Source organism: Falco biarmicus, chromosome 8, assembly GCF_023638135.1.
Source record: "Falco biarmicus isolate bFalBia1 chromosome 8, bFalBia1.pri, whole genome shotgun sequence".
In the NCBI taxonomy this organism is placed as follows: domain Eukaryota; kingdom Metazoa; phylum Chordata; class Aves; order Falconiformes; family Falconidae; genus Falco; species Falco biarmicus.
Genome location: NC_079295.1, coordinates 53,445,613 through 53,462,301, shown reverse-complemented (window position 1 = coordinate 53,462,301; position 16,689 = coordinate 53,445,613).

Sequence of the window (16,689 nt, the reverse complement as noted above, 5' to 3'; positions counted from 1 at the left end):
TGACAGGATAGGGAACAGGCTTTCAGTATTCATTAAATACTGCACTGCAAATTTAAACTGAAAGCATTTTGAGATACAGAAAAGAAGCTACCATATATATGGTGTAGTATAATGTTACATTGAATGCTGCTTGCAATCCTTTACAGTCATTAGCATATCTACCTTCACATAGAGGAATCCCATTTCCTTGACATCTATAAGAACAGGAGCAATGAGGAGCACTGGTTCATTCATTCACACAGTTTCTTTTTTGCTTGTAACCTATCTACGCAGTATTTAGAGGCAATATTGAAATCATTGTATACAAATAAAACATTGCATCTGTGTATTGATGGGCACAGAGAGACAAACAACCCAGGTTCCAAAACCAAAACCATTCCTATTCAGAACGCTGTAGAGAAGGTGACCCTAGTCAGAATGTGAGGTTTGTGTATAATAAACATTATAGCATCAAGTTATTTAATTTCTAATGCAGTTTTTTTAAAGATTTTATTGGTAGGAACTGTACCTGCTATATTTAATATATATTTCAGCTAGCCAATTGTACTCACATAGGTGGCAATAAAGAATAAAGGAATAAAGCAGGCTGGTATGACATGAACGATAGTCATAAGAAAATAGCTTTATTATTTGCTATCAATTGTTCAAAGACTCTGCCATTTACGATTATTAATTTTGTGAAGCTTACCCTCATTCTACTTAACTAAAGTTGTTTTTTTCTAGATGAAGCAACAAGAAAAGCAGTTAACAAGTAGAAAATTACACCTTTCTCCTTAAAATGCATTTTTGTAACAGTTATACTGAAGTATTTTTAAGGTATGCAGAGATAACATTTGTAAGTAGAACATTAACAAATGCAGGCCAATTATTTAGTTGAAGATAGTGTGTTCAGTTAACTAAGTTCATATATATAGGACTAAATCCACTGTTTTCAAAAAATAGGAAAAATCCATTTACTATAGAAAACCTCTTTCTAAGACATATAAGATCCATTTTCCTACAAAAGTGTTTTCATCTAACATACAAAAGATCAAAGAAAGCTTTGTGTCTTCTGAAAGGAAAGTTGAGACTAATTTACGGGAAGTGTGGCTACATATAAAAGGAAAAAAACCCACTGAAATGAGTGTAATGACAACATCACAGCAAAAATAAAATAGGTGATAAAAATGTTCTACAGTGAAACATTTTATTTCTGACACCTTTATTTCCTTTTGTTGAATAAATTAAAACATTATTTCCATTACATTTCCACTTACTTACAGGGCCAAAATTTACCTGGAAAACTAGAATTAGATTATGCACTTAGAAGAGTCCTAAGAAAGACAAAGAATATATTTTATAATGAGTGTCCATGATGCCAAGATTAAGGAATACCCAGGCTCTGGCATAAATTCTCTAAATACAACTCTACATCTCAAAGCAAAATTAACACTATGTAATTGTACTGCTGTTTGTGAGAATACCAGGAATAAAAGTCACACCTTGTCATTTTGAGAAGATTGTTGTGGGTCAGACTGTTCTAAATGATCATGCCAGAGTTCTGGATCTCCATGTCTAGGTGGACAGCTGCTAAGCAAACAGCTTCAGCCTTTCTGCTGAACTCTCACTCACCTAACAGTGAATTGTAACTAGACTGAGAACTCCAGCATTCATCTGAGCAGTTTAATCAGTTCAATTCTGAATAAATTCCAACAAGGAGAATTTTACCAAAGTATTGTTACTTTTAATTTCACTTGAACAGAACAAATAACAAGCCAATCAAAATAAGTCCATAATGCTATTCTATGAGCTTCTGTTCTGTCTGTGTCCCTGCATATTACCTCCTTTCTAAACCTGTAATAACTTCAGGCTAATGTAGTCCCATGTATTCAGAATATGCTTAATTTATCTTTGTTCACTTGCATGAATAAAAACCCCCAATCTCAAAGATATTTATTGAAGATATATGTTTTGTTAATATAGTCTTTTCAATGTTTGCAAACTACTTTCTGACTTTTGGCCAATAATGGCAAATAAGAACTTGGGAGATGCAAAGCTTTGGAAAATTGGAATATGCCTTAGGTCATGAAAATTTAATGAGGTTCCTTATTACCACTTACAAAAAATCTCAAAATTAATCAGGTTCATTGTACAGTATTTAATGATCTTTTATGTTACTGTTTTTTAATGTAAGTTCAGACATGGATCTGCAAATTATACATTGTTTCTGCTCTCTACTTCTCCTTTTATAATAAGGAACATTTTAGACAATACTCTGCTGCTCTTAATTTGCCAAACACATGATCACAGTCGCTTGCTCTGGGGCTTCCCTTGCTACTGCAAAAATAGTGCCTGGGCAATCATTTAGTGGATGATGGAAGATCACACTGGAGATACTAGAAGAATAGATCTTTAACTTCCAGCAACAGCAAAACACATTAACTGTCCATCTGATGTTTCCCACCAGAGGAGTAAGAATTACTGTCAAACACTACCTGGCAGTGGGAGTTTCTAAGCTTCCCTCCCACTAGGCTTCACCATTACAGTACCCCCCACCCCAGTGCCTCCCCTCAATGCCCTCCACAGCCTGTGGGTTTGCCTCACCTGCAGGCAGCAGCTCCTTCTCAAAATACAGCAGATAAATTAGGACAATTCCGGCAACCTTATGGCAAACCTATCTGGGCACTAGCAGTGACCTCCACACCAACCTCCGCATGATCACAGATCAGCAGCCTCCACCACCTTTGGAAGTCTCCAACAGCTCCCTTCCAGTACATATCTTCCCATATTCCTGGGGACATCTAGCTATTAACAAGCTCTACGATTTCTTCAGTCTAAAAGAAAAAAAAATGCCCTTGTTTTCACCCTGCTCCAGGTACAGCTAAATGTTGAGCTACCCCTTATCTACTCGCTGCTCCAACGTTTCTCCAGTCTTTCTGCAGCCATGGTGGGGAGCGCATCTACTAGCCAGGTAGAATGGTGCCAGCCAGGAACAGGCAGGCAAAAAGGAGAAAACTGATGGAAGGAAAATCTCTTGACAACCACAGGAAAGTGAAATATGAGCACCATATGGGTGAGCAGTTGGATGTCCCACTCTGAGACAGGTAGAAGAGGAATTTGAATGCTGGCTTAGCCATAATTCAGATTAATAACATTGTCACAGAGCTAGCTCATGATGGGCCTTTATTTCTCTGATACTAATCAGAACTTCTACACTGCCACATAACAGTAAGTGAATGTTTAGCAAAATACCCTTGTTTCTATGGCAAGTTTGGATTACAAAGAACTTGAAAGAATTTGTAAAGATTTCAAAGAATTTGTGATGAAAACTGTTTCACTGGAAAATTCCAATCAGCATCTCTAAAACATTTGTTTACCAGACACATAGTTTATGTTTCCAACATATGGAAACCTCTTATGGTACAATCCAGCAATAAGCAGGGAAAAAAATAGCTATTCCCCCCTACTTTGGAGTTACCTTCATTTCTTCTACTAGCAGTTTACATTCATCATGCAGCTGCTGCAAGTGAGACTTGCAGTTTGAGACGCATCATATATTCGGCAGCACTGAGATCACAGTGACGTGCAAAGCAAGGCGAGAGAATCACCCCTTCATCCATTCCAAAAATACTCCTGTTACAGCCAGCAAGAGCACGCGCTGCAGCCGATCCATCCACCACCAAAAAGACCCAAGTTGTATTTCCAACCGCTCCATTTTTCCAAGAATGAAGGACATCACAGAGACAGGTACATCGCTAAAGTTCTCAGTTGCTCATTTATTTTTAAACATTGATGTTATTTCTCTCTGTAATAGCCTCAGAGTCACACCACAGACGAACAGGCACTCACCCTGTTAGTATGCGTAAAAGGCTACAGAGGCTCTGTGAAAAATTCACTCTAGCAGAAGGAGAGACACAGGAATCATGATTGTAAGTATAAACAGAAGAAAATCCCACTTGTAATAGAGTATGAATATATATTTGCAATATATACTTTATATATATACATATATGCATGTGGGAAGGGGGAAAGCTTGGGTGTTCACAAAATTATATTTTCCTCCCAGCTAGTAATAGTATCTTTCTGATATATTGCTTTTCAGCTAAATGTCAAGGTATTTTACTTACAAGACAGGCATCATCATTTCCTTGTGAAAGGTAGAGAAACTCGGGCACTGGGAGAGTGCGTGACTTGTTTGAATTCACCCAGCAACCCATTAGAAGAGCTCAGACAACAATTACTACCTCCTCATGCTCAGGACCGTGCCCTGTTTAGTAGCAACATTGCTTCTCCACACCAGACCCCAGAGGTGGGTTGTATCAGACAACTAGTCCGATCAGAGGACATCGCAGCCCAAAGGCTGAGGAATGCTGGTGTGACATTTGTGATATTCTTAACGTACATTGTACCGCTATTAACTTCAGAGTGCTTTTCTGTTACATATATACACAGGCAAATAATTCATATAAAATCATGCAAGTCTTTGTTTTCATTAAATAACATGCATGACCGAACTTTTCTCTCACCATCAGCTCTGGAGAAGTCCAGGATCTATTTTCTGGCTGCAGTTACTCTATGATCACAGTCAAGATGACAGTGACAGATATGTTACACTGAGGCAGTCTGATTTTATCCTTGCAATAGTAAATACTTTTTGTCCCTTAATATATTTCATTACATCTATGGTAATAGCACACTCTGAGGTGGTAGGACTGAAGAAAACAGACACAAAGATGAGATGCAGACCATAGTATTATTTTAAATATTCTTCAGATTTGTAGCTGTTTCTATTATAGACATCTCCTGCACCGCTTAGATGGGGGTAAAGACAACAAGTGAAACCTTTTCTCCAACATATATGCCAAAAATTCTTGCAGGGCTCTACAGAATTAAAACTGTCTTAGCTTTTTTGCAGTTTTGAGCACTACCATAACGTGCTCATTTAATTTGTGATGGAAATAGCATGTTCAAGTTATCATTATTTGTAACTTCAGCTTCTTCTACAGTTTCATTTGTCCTCCTGCAACTCTCCATTGAGTTTGCTTAGGCTATAAATAAAGATCTCCTGGGATCCTGGATCTTGCCTTCTGAACAAAAATTTCAGTGAGTCATTCTCATACATATTTTCTTCCATTATCTTCATCACGGACAAATGTTCATGCTCGTTTTAAAAGGTCAGAAGGAATGAAGCTGTGACTAGCTTCCTGTCAGAAGTAGGTCAAAATGCTCTTTCCTTAGATGTCCTTAAACAAAGGTGAGTTATTTTTTAACCAACTACTGTTGGAGTAGTTTCTGGTTGCACCTAAACCTCCTTAAGCCCCAGAGATGTTGGGTGATTCCTTAGCAAAAAGGGAAAGTTGCTAATCAGAAGAGTGGTGCCAGACAGACTGACAAGTCTAATGACTTCATTTGGCATCACTAACTTGTAAGCTAGTTGACGCCTTACTGAACTGTTTTTTCTAATGGATATGTGTGGTGCTGGAGTCCAGAATGTCATTCTTAATTACAACAAATATTAACCTGAGTAATAGACTTGGAATGGACAAAGTCTGCAGAAGCACTGCCTAGTGGGGACAAAAGTTATCCAAACAACACTCATATATCAGCTCATCAACAGACTGTTTCTAAAGATTAATTTCCTATTTGTTGGAAACATGTATTTTGTATAATTAAAAAAACCTCAGGGACCAGAAATCATTGGCAATATCTGAAAGCATGAATTTCTGAAGGTGCCATCCAGTGCCTAGTCCTTTTTCACACATTGCAATGTACCTTTGCATTGCGTACTTTGGTGCATTCAGCTTTTCCAAAAGACTCGTATTGTATATCCCTCCACATGCTGCTGACAGATGCATGCAGACAGTTTCACTCACAGATCTCTCAGGTATTTATCTGATCTTTCCCCAGACAGAGTTATAGTCCTCCTTCATCATTTACCTCTTTACACCAAACACTATAAGATAATGAGATGTTCTCCAGGACAGGTGGTTATGACTGGCTGTGGATCATGTATTGCCTGATGATGGCGGGGGGCAGCTTGTAGACTGATCTTGTGAAAACTCTCTGAAAGTGAAATTATTCCCGATGGGTCAAAACTGCTGCCTTTAGCTCACTTTTATTTCTGACTCACAGGGACTTCTGACACTTTCAAGAGTAGCTCCTGTAATGAGCATGTAAAAAATGCTTTGCTTTGGGTAAATAAATCCAAGAGTAGATATTTGTGCGGTTATAGGACTTTTCAGGAAAAGGCCCGTATCTTGTATGCCTGATGTTACAGCTATATTGTTTATGTAAGAAAATGACAAATCGATAACTCTGTTTAATAAATTATTGATAACTTTGTGAGGAATTTAGAGTACTACTGAACTGCGCAATCCCTGCTCTACACTAACCTCTACAGTGCCGCCAGTAAACCTCCAGTTATAGTCAAGGTGCTGGCTACAGACTATGAAGTACTTAATAGCTTGAATTCCATCAGCTTTCCTTCCCTGTCCTGCTGTAAATCTGCATCTAGCACTAGAATGCTTAAGGCAACTGTCCCAGTGATGAGACTTCAGAGGGTCTGGGACATGGGGTCAAGCTGCTGGCTGGCAGCGTTAGCCAGAGTTGGCAATAGGAGCCACGGTTCTTGATAATGTTCACAACATTTTTCTCCTATTGAAGAGTATTTCTTGTTGCTGCCTAGTTTTAGTTGCTGATGCTGAAAAGGATTATAGAACATAAATTCTGTATAATGGTAAATGTTTCCAACTCCAAATTATGCATAACAAACCTGGGCACTGCACTGGTAGCACAGCATTCCTGTGCAATCCCTAGTAGGCATTTAGACTGCTCAGGCACCTGTCAAAGTAGTTAAATAATCAAAATGAGACCTGCAAAGGTGGGTTGCAGGTTTTCTTCTTTCTCTCCTTTGCAATATGGAGAGATCAGGTGATTTCCCTGGCTTGAACCAATTTATTCAATGATTCTAACACCATCTGCACTCTCCTGATTTGCAAGGCCACAGGACATGCGTGGATAAGCAGCAGCCAGATCTCGCATGTCCCCCTGTTAAACCACAGGAATATGAAAGCAGTTTATTTTAGTTTATTTTAGAAAGCGATTATTTTAGTTCTACAAAATAAAGCTGTTCTCATTGTTCTCTTACACTGCCATCAACTATTAGACAACACACAATGCAGCTCACTTTCATATCTAATGCACACTTAATTAGAATTAAATAGCATTAGGTCTTTTCCCAGTTCCTTTAATAGTAGATATAATTATTCCAAATCTTGACAGGAAAAAGACAGGAAATGGATGCTCCCTTTCACCTGATTTTTCTCCAGAGAAATAAAGGGTGGTTATAGATTTTTATGGCTTCTCACAAGAACAGAATGTGGAAAAAGTATCAGATTCATGAGTATTTGACATTAATACAAAGAAGAGCTCAGTGCTCATTTCAGCAGAAGATACAAGCCAAACTCACAGTTCCACCCGTTAGTATGTGCTCTAGCTACTGAATGCTCAACTGTCACTGATGCACTGGGTAATACTGAAAAATTCATTTATTTCTCCTCCTACACTCATCTCTAAAAGATGGAGTAGCATGCAGTTCTTTTATTTACTCTGAGGGGTGTGAAGCCACTAGTGCATATTTTAAAGTATTATGAGATATTTATAGGCATTCAAAATACTATTGTGAAGGAGGAGAATCTGTAACACTTAAATACCTGGCTCACAAGCTGAGTCTTAATGAAGTACTATGAAAGAGGGAATATCTTGATTCACTACTTAAGCAGGAGTCTCTAATTGTCCTTATAAGAAAAGACACAAAAGAGACAGTTTCTCTCAGCAAGTTGCAGACTACAGAAGGGTGCAAAACTTTATTCCTCCTGCTTAGATTAACAGACTATTAGGAGTGGCACGTTTGAGGATGTGAAAGAAGTCACTGTTGCAGTTCTTTTTGCTCTTTGCTAGAAAGTTCTCTTTCTTTCATTCCCTCTTTACTTCTGTATTATCTTAATGTTTTCAACACTGGACCAAAGAAGCTTTCTATCCATTTGCAATCACTTCTCCAAGCAATTCTGCCATTTAACATTTTTGTTATTGCTTCAATGAGTTCAGCAAAGGAAAAACTAGATAATTATTGAGATATAGAGGAGAAATATAAGTTTCCAGCTTCTCTAGGATTTTTAGCTGAAGCAGGGAACCAATGAGACAGGAAGCCTAGACGTGCTTCCTTTTCTCAGAGATACCCATATTTTAACAAAACTAGAAGTCAAAAATACTTCAAGAATAAAAAAATGGCTTGATTACAATGAAGATATCCTGGAATATATCTAAATACTGATTTATGAAAAGGAACAGATCAAATTAGATGATAAATTGACATAGATTCCTTTGAATGAAGATCTAGGGTCAATATTTTAAGGCCTGCATTACTGCACACATAAACCTCAGCCACTGACTCTCCCAGGCATTTTCATCAAGGCAAAATATCACAATGGATTGGTATAACACCACAGCAAGATGAATTTCAGTGTCTATCAGCAGTGAGTCCCCATCCACTTACTGGCAGTAAGATATGCTGCAAGTGCAAATTCTGAATGTCATAAAGATATAATGAAGTACTGTGCAAACCATGATCAGAACTTCAAGAAATGGAGAGAGACAAAAAATAAGTTTAAGTTTTTTAAAAAAAAGGAAATATTGGTCTTTCACAAAATTGTCCCAACCTGTAAAATTCAAGTTTAGATTTCAAATAGCCCAGTACCTTGGGACCCAAATTGCTATGACCTGCTAAAGGCAGACTAAATCCATCTAGCTATTTAAAAACAAAGGGAGGCCTATCATAAGGCTCAGAAGTAATCCTGGCTCTTGTGCACAGCTTGGGGGGAAAGTTTTCAGAAGTTTCTAAAGGCCAATAAGGTATTCTGGTGCATAAAGATGAAGGAAGCTTAAAAATATCAAGACAGGATAATTCCCCCTCAGTGCAACCACAGCACTGAGCCAGCCTAGATATCTTTGAAAAATCTCTTTCCCAGCCACATTTCTGTGTTGTTAAAGATATTACTCTAGGCTCAGCACCTAATTATTAGAATGAGGAAATGGTTCACAGGAAGGCACAGAAATGAGACTAATTACATATGACATAATCTGCCAGTATGAAAAGCTTCTATCCAGCCTGAATTTACCTTCGAGTTTATTTCTTGAGGCACGGAGATTTATAACGCTGCAGTCATCTTAGCTAGTTTATCAGCGATTTTTTTGTAGGCCACATAAATGTCTAATCTACTTCTAACTCTCACAGCTCTTGGCACAATATTACTTTATGACAGTGAGTAACATGAGTTATGTGTTGTGTTTAAAATGTTTTTCTTTTTTTAACATTTAATTACTGTCCTTTTAATGTCACGTTAAGTATTTTAAATGAAGACTAGTTTATTTAATGTAAATAAATATATCCAGCCATGTGCCTTTTTAAAAAAAGACTGTGCCATCCGTATTAATTTCAATTTTTATGATCTAGAACAAACTGTAATATGGAGATTAAAACCTCAAGTTCATTCCATTGTAATTCTATTCTAAAAGTCCAGTTATGAGATCGCTTAAATGCATAGGAAAGGAGGAGAGCCTGGTATCCCTCTCCTGTCTCACCACACAATTCAACTGCTTTACCTAGGAAGCCCAGGCCAGCATCTGACAAGCCCTGTTGTTCACCAGTAGGACTTAACGAGAGGTGAAGGTGCTCAGAGCCTTGCAAAACAGTTCATATAAAGTGTGGCAACTTTCTAAATGAATCATGATGGCATTTAGCACGGTGACTTCTGGACAGACATGGACAGACCTATCTCACTCCATTCATTCTTCTTCACCTCAGCCAGGCTGTAGGCACCTCTGGCTGAGAAGCCACATGCCATCTCCCGGAGGTCAGCGTTCAGGCTAAAAAGCCTTTCTGGGAGAAACCGTGAGCTAGCTCAGCTATTATGGCTGTTCCGTTGCTAACAATCAGCCCACACAAAACATGAGCACTGATACTCATCTGGTTCCCGTTAAGTGTCCCCTTATTGGATTAAAATTCTAAAAGATTGCACATGTCAAAAATTTCACCAAGCTTTAGGACTCATCTCCAGCTGGGACCAGGAAAAAATCCTCTTTCCTCAGTGCAGTTTAGCACAGCACTGTAAGGGATTTACACTTTCTTTTGAACAGCTTCTGTCCACTTTATCACTGCAGATGGGACGCAGGCCAGCCATGATAAACCAGCACACTTTTGCTGCAGGTCTATTTTATTACACTCAACAAAGACAAAATCATTCTTTTTGTAATAACTTTCTCCTATAATATTTATTCTGTGTCCTGCTGTGTTTTATTTAAAGTGTGAGTTCTCCAAATGGCCCAAGCTCTTCAGTCACTTGCACACCAAATTACGCCTGTCATGAGGTGGCACCTGACTCACAGCCAGTGTTTCTTTCAGGCACCTGAGCCATGCCAGACTTCATAGGATATACTGTTTAGACTGCTGGAGCTTAGATTCATTCTCAGCTTACAAATCAGTAAGTTTTTGAAAGAATCTAAATGTACTTTAAATGCAGCTAGGAATCTGACTATTAAGGAAGGATGAAAGATAAGAAGGAAATAAAATAGGACTTCTGATTAACCAAAGCATCAACGATTATCAGAAATTCATCACAGGCAACACTGTGTACTCTGCACTGCCAATTAACCAGCATTTGCCATGGCAAGTCCATGGCCTTAAATAAAGTTATTTAGTTTATATAAGAACCCAGAGTTTGACCCCTGTGAAAATGGCTCCTGAAGACTAAGCGAACTCCCTTTCACCTCCCACTGCCCAGCTGACAATTCTTAAGATTATCTCCATGGTTTGAGAAGGCAAATAAACTCCTAACTAATAGAGTCTCATGGAATTAGAGAGAGATTCCTGAATCTAACACACATTTTCCTTTCATCCCTTTTAATTTCAAGGCATAGTTAATAAGGAATATGACCTCTGTTTTGGGATGGAAGTGGTTTTTCTAGAAGGCATGCATATTTCAAGCAACAATTGAGAGGGCGCAAGAAAACCCTTTGAAAAATTTCCCTTTCTCCTCCTGCATTTATGGCTTTAATCCATGTTGTTGTGGTTAGCCACACTGCAGTATAATAGCAACTAAATGACCAGATTTCTAGATAGAGGAAACCAGTCAAGACTGCACATTGTACAACTAGAGCAGCAGCTCATACAGTGCAGGGGCAGTGCTATCACACCAGCTCACTAAGCGCAGGGATTTTTTGCAAGCACCTTTACGTTGATATTCTATGACAGATTTTCACTATTTTGCATTCACACAAGAAATGAGTACAATATTATAAACTACACCTGTCAAACACAGCTTCATGGGTTTTTCTTATTTTAGAAAAGATATCCTATGCTTTATATGAGTAACTTAGTAAGATTTTTTTACTGCATTATGGTTTTTCAGAACATCTTGTCAGCTAATATTATCTTCCAATAATAGCTCTGTGATCTCCCCATAGTTTGCAATCAGCTCCAAGCCAGCATGACTTCCTGGGAAAAGTCAAAGGAGACAATAAAATTAAATTTTCTTCCACCACAAGAATTTCTTTTTATGCTCCCAGAAATGTGCTATTGTTCAATGTCAGTAAGTGGACATGCTTAAAAAAGAGACCTGCCATTTGTAAAAAACACATGAGTGACTGTTCCTGTAGAAAGATTTTGGGTTTTGGTTTGGGGTTTTTTGGCAATAGGGAATGTTACAGGATAGAACCATGTGCTTTGTTTCACTGATAGTCCCAGTGCAACCACAAGCAGAAAATAAGTTGTCTGCATGAACTGATAAAAGTGTCATGAATAATAAGAAAATTATATCCTGCACACCAGCCTGCCAGCAGATGATGAAGAAAAATCAGGACTTCATGAGTTTTCTTTTTTCCTCATGCTCTGGTGATATTTGTCTGATATTTATCTAGCTGTGTGATAGTTACTTCAGCAGTTTTAGTTCTTTCCTGGGAAAATACCAACAATGTTACCTTGGAGCAGGGAGGAGCATTGAGGGGTTGGGATTTTTGAAGATCAGCAACCCAATGACCTTGTTCAAGCAGCCTGCAAGCACCAGTTTATAGCTGTTCATTGGTGCTACTGGTTAAGTGATGCTTTGTTTTCATAGCAGGAGAGTGTACAGGCAAGAGTTGCTACTGGAGCTTCATGAAGATGGTAAGTGAATCTCCTGAATAGTAATGCTCTGCCCACCTCTTTCTCCCCAACTCCAGGGAGCAGAGGGCAGGTGGCAAAAGAGAGCAAATGGTCATGGACCACATGATCACAACATGAAGGCAGACAAACAGAAAAAATGCATAGTTTAGATAAAAGTTAAAGAAAAGGCAGAGAGACTTGGATGTAGCACCTCATTACTCTTATTTTCTCTTGTTTTGAGGAGGATGAAACAGCTTTCAGTCATCTGTGCTTCCTGGATGCTACAGTGATACTATGTCGTGACGCATAGGGAAGGAAAAAGAGATGCTAGTGCCTGCTGAGATTAGCAGGTCCTCCCCCTGCCTTTGCTCTTTGTGGGTCTGTTTACTGCAGCGTTTGGTTGCAAACTGTGCACTTTGTGAAAGACAGGTAGGAGTCTCAGAGCAGAAGACAAAGCAGCATCTTCTCCCTTCAGTGCACTTGCAGAATGATGGTAGGGTGAGCCATGCCACAGGGACGGCAGCCCGAGGGGAACCTCTGCACCAGACTGGCCCCATGGTTTCTGATAAAGTGCAGTTTGCATTAAAAGAGCAGCATCCCTCAAAACTGTTTCAGAGACTTGTAACACCTAGGTTTCTCTTTAGAGAGGATGTAATTCAACTTTTTCTTTTTTTTCCTTTTTTTTTTTTTAAATTCAATTGCTCAGTGTTAAGTTTATAAAGGCTGACAGCATCAAGTGGGCCCATCAGCTTCCCAAGCATTTTTAAGCTGAAAACAACACACACAGACATGCACCCACTCCCACTGGAAGGAGAGAGAAGCTGTGTTATTTTCACTCTCTTTAAAGCAGGGACATACTTTATCCAGATTTCCAAATACTGGTTTTTTACCAATCCTCGTGAAGTCTGTTTCTGACATGGAGCCTATGTCAGTAACTGGTAATTTGGGGAGCCTTTAGCACAGCTCTGGCAGAAATGCACAGCTAAAGGAGTGTGAGAAAAATGTTTTAGTGTGGGAAATGGGCCTGCAAAACCTAAATCTGGAAAAAGAATTTAAGAGCCAATGACAACACAAAAAGCATAGTATTTTAGTTAATCGAATGCATTTAACTTAGAAAACTCTCTCTACATTCTATTTACATAAAAATGACAACCACTGAATCGCCACGGAAAAAAAAAGATTATTCAAAATTGCAAACGTTTGCAATCTTCTTTTGGCAAGTTCAAGCTAATAACCTTAGCTTTTAATACAATCCCACGAAACAGTTTTTCTTACTCCAAAAATAAACCACAAATTTTTAAATATCATTACTGGACAACTGAAAACTAGCATTTTAAATGCATTTTTTCTCTTGCCATCATGGAAATTGACACTTTCCTGAGGCTCAGGGTTTGTGTGCACACATTTAAAGGAAACTGTCTTCTGCCTAATGATTAAATGTAAGGAAACTATAGTCACCTGTATTTCAATTGTCCATGGAAATTTTTCACCACTCTGGCTAAGCCAAAGAGGTTTTCTATGAAGGACAAAGATCTGCTAATCAGCAGTAATGGAAATGAAAGAAATTTTGTGCATCACACTGTCTGTGGATTTTAAGTGTTGTCCGGTTGTCCTTATAGAAAGAAGATTTCAGAAAGAACACTTGTACCAAAACAGTCATAACATTTTGTACCATCTGTAATTAAAAAAAACACGCAATAAAATAAGTGTAGCTATGTAATGAACACTGAAGTTTCTGACAAAACCAAACAAGAGTTTCATCTTGTAGCATACCTTTAACGACTGACACCATCTACAAAGAAGCTGTATTATGAAGAAATAATCTAGTGCCAAACAATGTCTCACATTTTCTCTGAGCTGTGCATACATTTTATGCACCCCAGAAGCCTACATATCCATCCACAATCATACAAAAAACTTTCCCCAAGGCCACCTCCTCACTCTACTTCTTGGGAACATTTTAGTATCAGAGACAGTGGCAGAGAAGTTTCTACAGCTGCATCCAATGCCCTCCTCATTGCTGCTTGCTTTTCATACTTCTTTCATGGGAGGAATTATTTCTGGTTTGTACTGGTATGATGAGAACACTTGGCATCAAATATGACTGCATGTTCATACCGTTCAAATCAAGGTGAATAAGCTAAACAACTTCTGACCTACAGCCTTGGTTTTCTTTGGTCATATCTGTTTATTTCTGTGAGTTATCAGGATTTCTTATTAAATCAAAGAATTAAGAGGAATTCTATAGAACTATGTGTAGATACACTAATTTAAATTCTGTATTAGCTCATACTTTTATGTCCAATTAGAAGCAGGCTGTATTGTTATTCACTAGTGTTGCAAAAGTGCTCTGGAAGTGCTTCTGCTGTATTTCTGAAATCAGATCAAAATGCCAATACATATTTTTAATATCAGTTTGTAAAAGAAGAACAAAAGGAACACAGCTCTTTACAAAACTGAGCCATGACTATAGGACTCTTTTTGCATCATTTCTCTGAGACAACAAAATAAATTTTAAAAGTTCAGCATATTTCAAATTTTGAGCTAGTCTAAGAACATATGAAGCTGTTATCAATGTTTCCTCAAAATGTATGTTCTGTATCCAGTCTTTTGCTGCTTCAGCAAGAGCTCAGCAGAAGTACATTGAATAGCTAAAGGGCAACCTGTCTTGCTGTACATCATTATTGAAATAATATTGAGTAGAATCTCCAGACTATTAAAATTACTTTTTCATAGAAAACTATGATTTATCTGAATGAAAGCAACTCTGCAGTGAACACTATCTGCACTTCTCTGATCAGATGTTTTTGATTGCACTAGCTTGAAATGCTACCTTGAACTTGGCAGAAAAAGTAGCCTATTTTTCACAGTACCTATTCTACCATTCATCCGAAGGTAGGTAAACAGTTAACATTCATGTCTGAGTTTCAATACACCCTATTATAGCACCTGCCACTGAAGATCTCAAAGCAATCTGTGAACATTAATCAGCTGAGCCTCATGACTATTCAGCCAGTATGTTATTACACAGACTCGTAAACAGAGATGTGAAAACATCAGACTTCACAGCAGGGTTGTAAAAGATGAGCAGTAGCTTTGTCTTCCTCTTTGCCACCTAGAAAAGGACTTTTCTGTCTGCTGTTTCATCTAGAGGGGCACAGAAAGCAGGACTAGTAAGGGAAGCTGAGTGGTCCCAGTACTCCTGCCATCAAAAGTTACTGAGCAAAGAAACCCATGGTTTAGTCCAATCACTACCAGTTAGAATACTTATTCCCACCCCTTCCGCCCTTTCTTGTCACTGCTGTTGGCACCGTGCCCTGGACCTTGCCAGTAAGCTGTAATCAGCTGACTCCTGGAAGTGCCTGTTGAAAGGCTATTGAAAGATCTGGTTCCGGAGGGCTACAAAATCTTAATGTAGCGCGACTAAAGCCAGGGAGCAGTTACAGGCCACTCATTATTCTTTGCAGGCTGGGCATACCCCACATGGTGCCAGCTAAAAAAGTGAAGTAGACCAGTTTACCCCCTCACCGATTCTCCACATTTTGCAGTGATTGTATTTTCTTACATGCCAAAGGCTGAAACACCATTACGTCTGGACCTAATGATCTAATCAAACTTGCTTTAATTAATGTAGCTCAAGCACCAAGAGTGGGAAAATGCAGGCTTCACTGCAGGCTATGCAATCCTACCAGGATGACCAGGCAAGCAGCTACTCCTGCTGTCCTCTGCTACCACAACTCTACTGGGAGTGGCACCGAGCCAGATGCCCTGGCCATGCACAGCTGTAATCACATCTCCTGACAGCTGTGTCTGCACCTTCAGGACAGGAGAGAGCCCCTAGCCTGAGGAATTCATGGTTTAAACAGACAAGGCAGAGAAACAAAATGAGAAATCACAAACAAAACTAAGAGTGGTTACGTGGAGTCCAGCAAGAATGGTAAGTGTGAAAGATATATGTCCAAAACCAAAGGCCACTAATTGCTTTTATTAGCAATGAAAGCTCTGTCTTGGAGACAGCAGAGGCAGAAGAGCTGAGGCTAAGCTCGTAAATTGAGTGTTTGTTCTTCTTCCCTTCAGTGACTCCATGACATGCTATCATGTCATTCTTGTAAATGTTTCAAAGAAAAGTTTTTGAATGATAGTGCTTTGCTATAGTCCCTGCTGTTGGGAAGGGCTATACAAACATCTGCCATACACTCCTAAAATAAAATTCACCCAGAGATTTTGTTTACATGTTTTGTCCTTAAAACCAGCACTCTGCTGCAACTTTCGGCCATATCTGCCTTATTAAAATTGAACCTTTTATTTTAAACACAGTACATTTTGTAACAGGAAAATCAATATACAGTAACCCCGAGTACTGCAGACAACAGCTGTAGGGCATAATCTGATGACAGAAAGTTGAGAACAGTATTTTGGCAGTTATGTGTTCAGCTCATATTTCACTTTTTGTTTGTAATGTTACTGAGCAATAAATATCTGATATTTCTCCCTACCTGGTGACTGACAAAGCT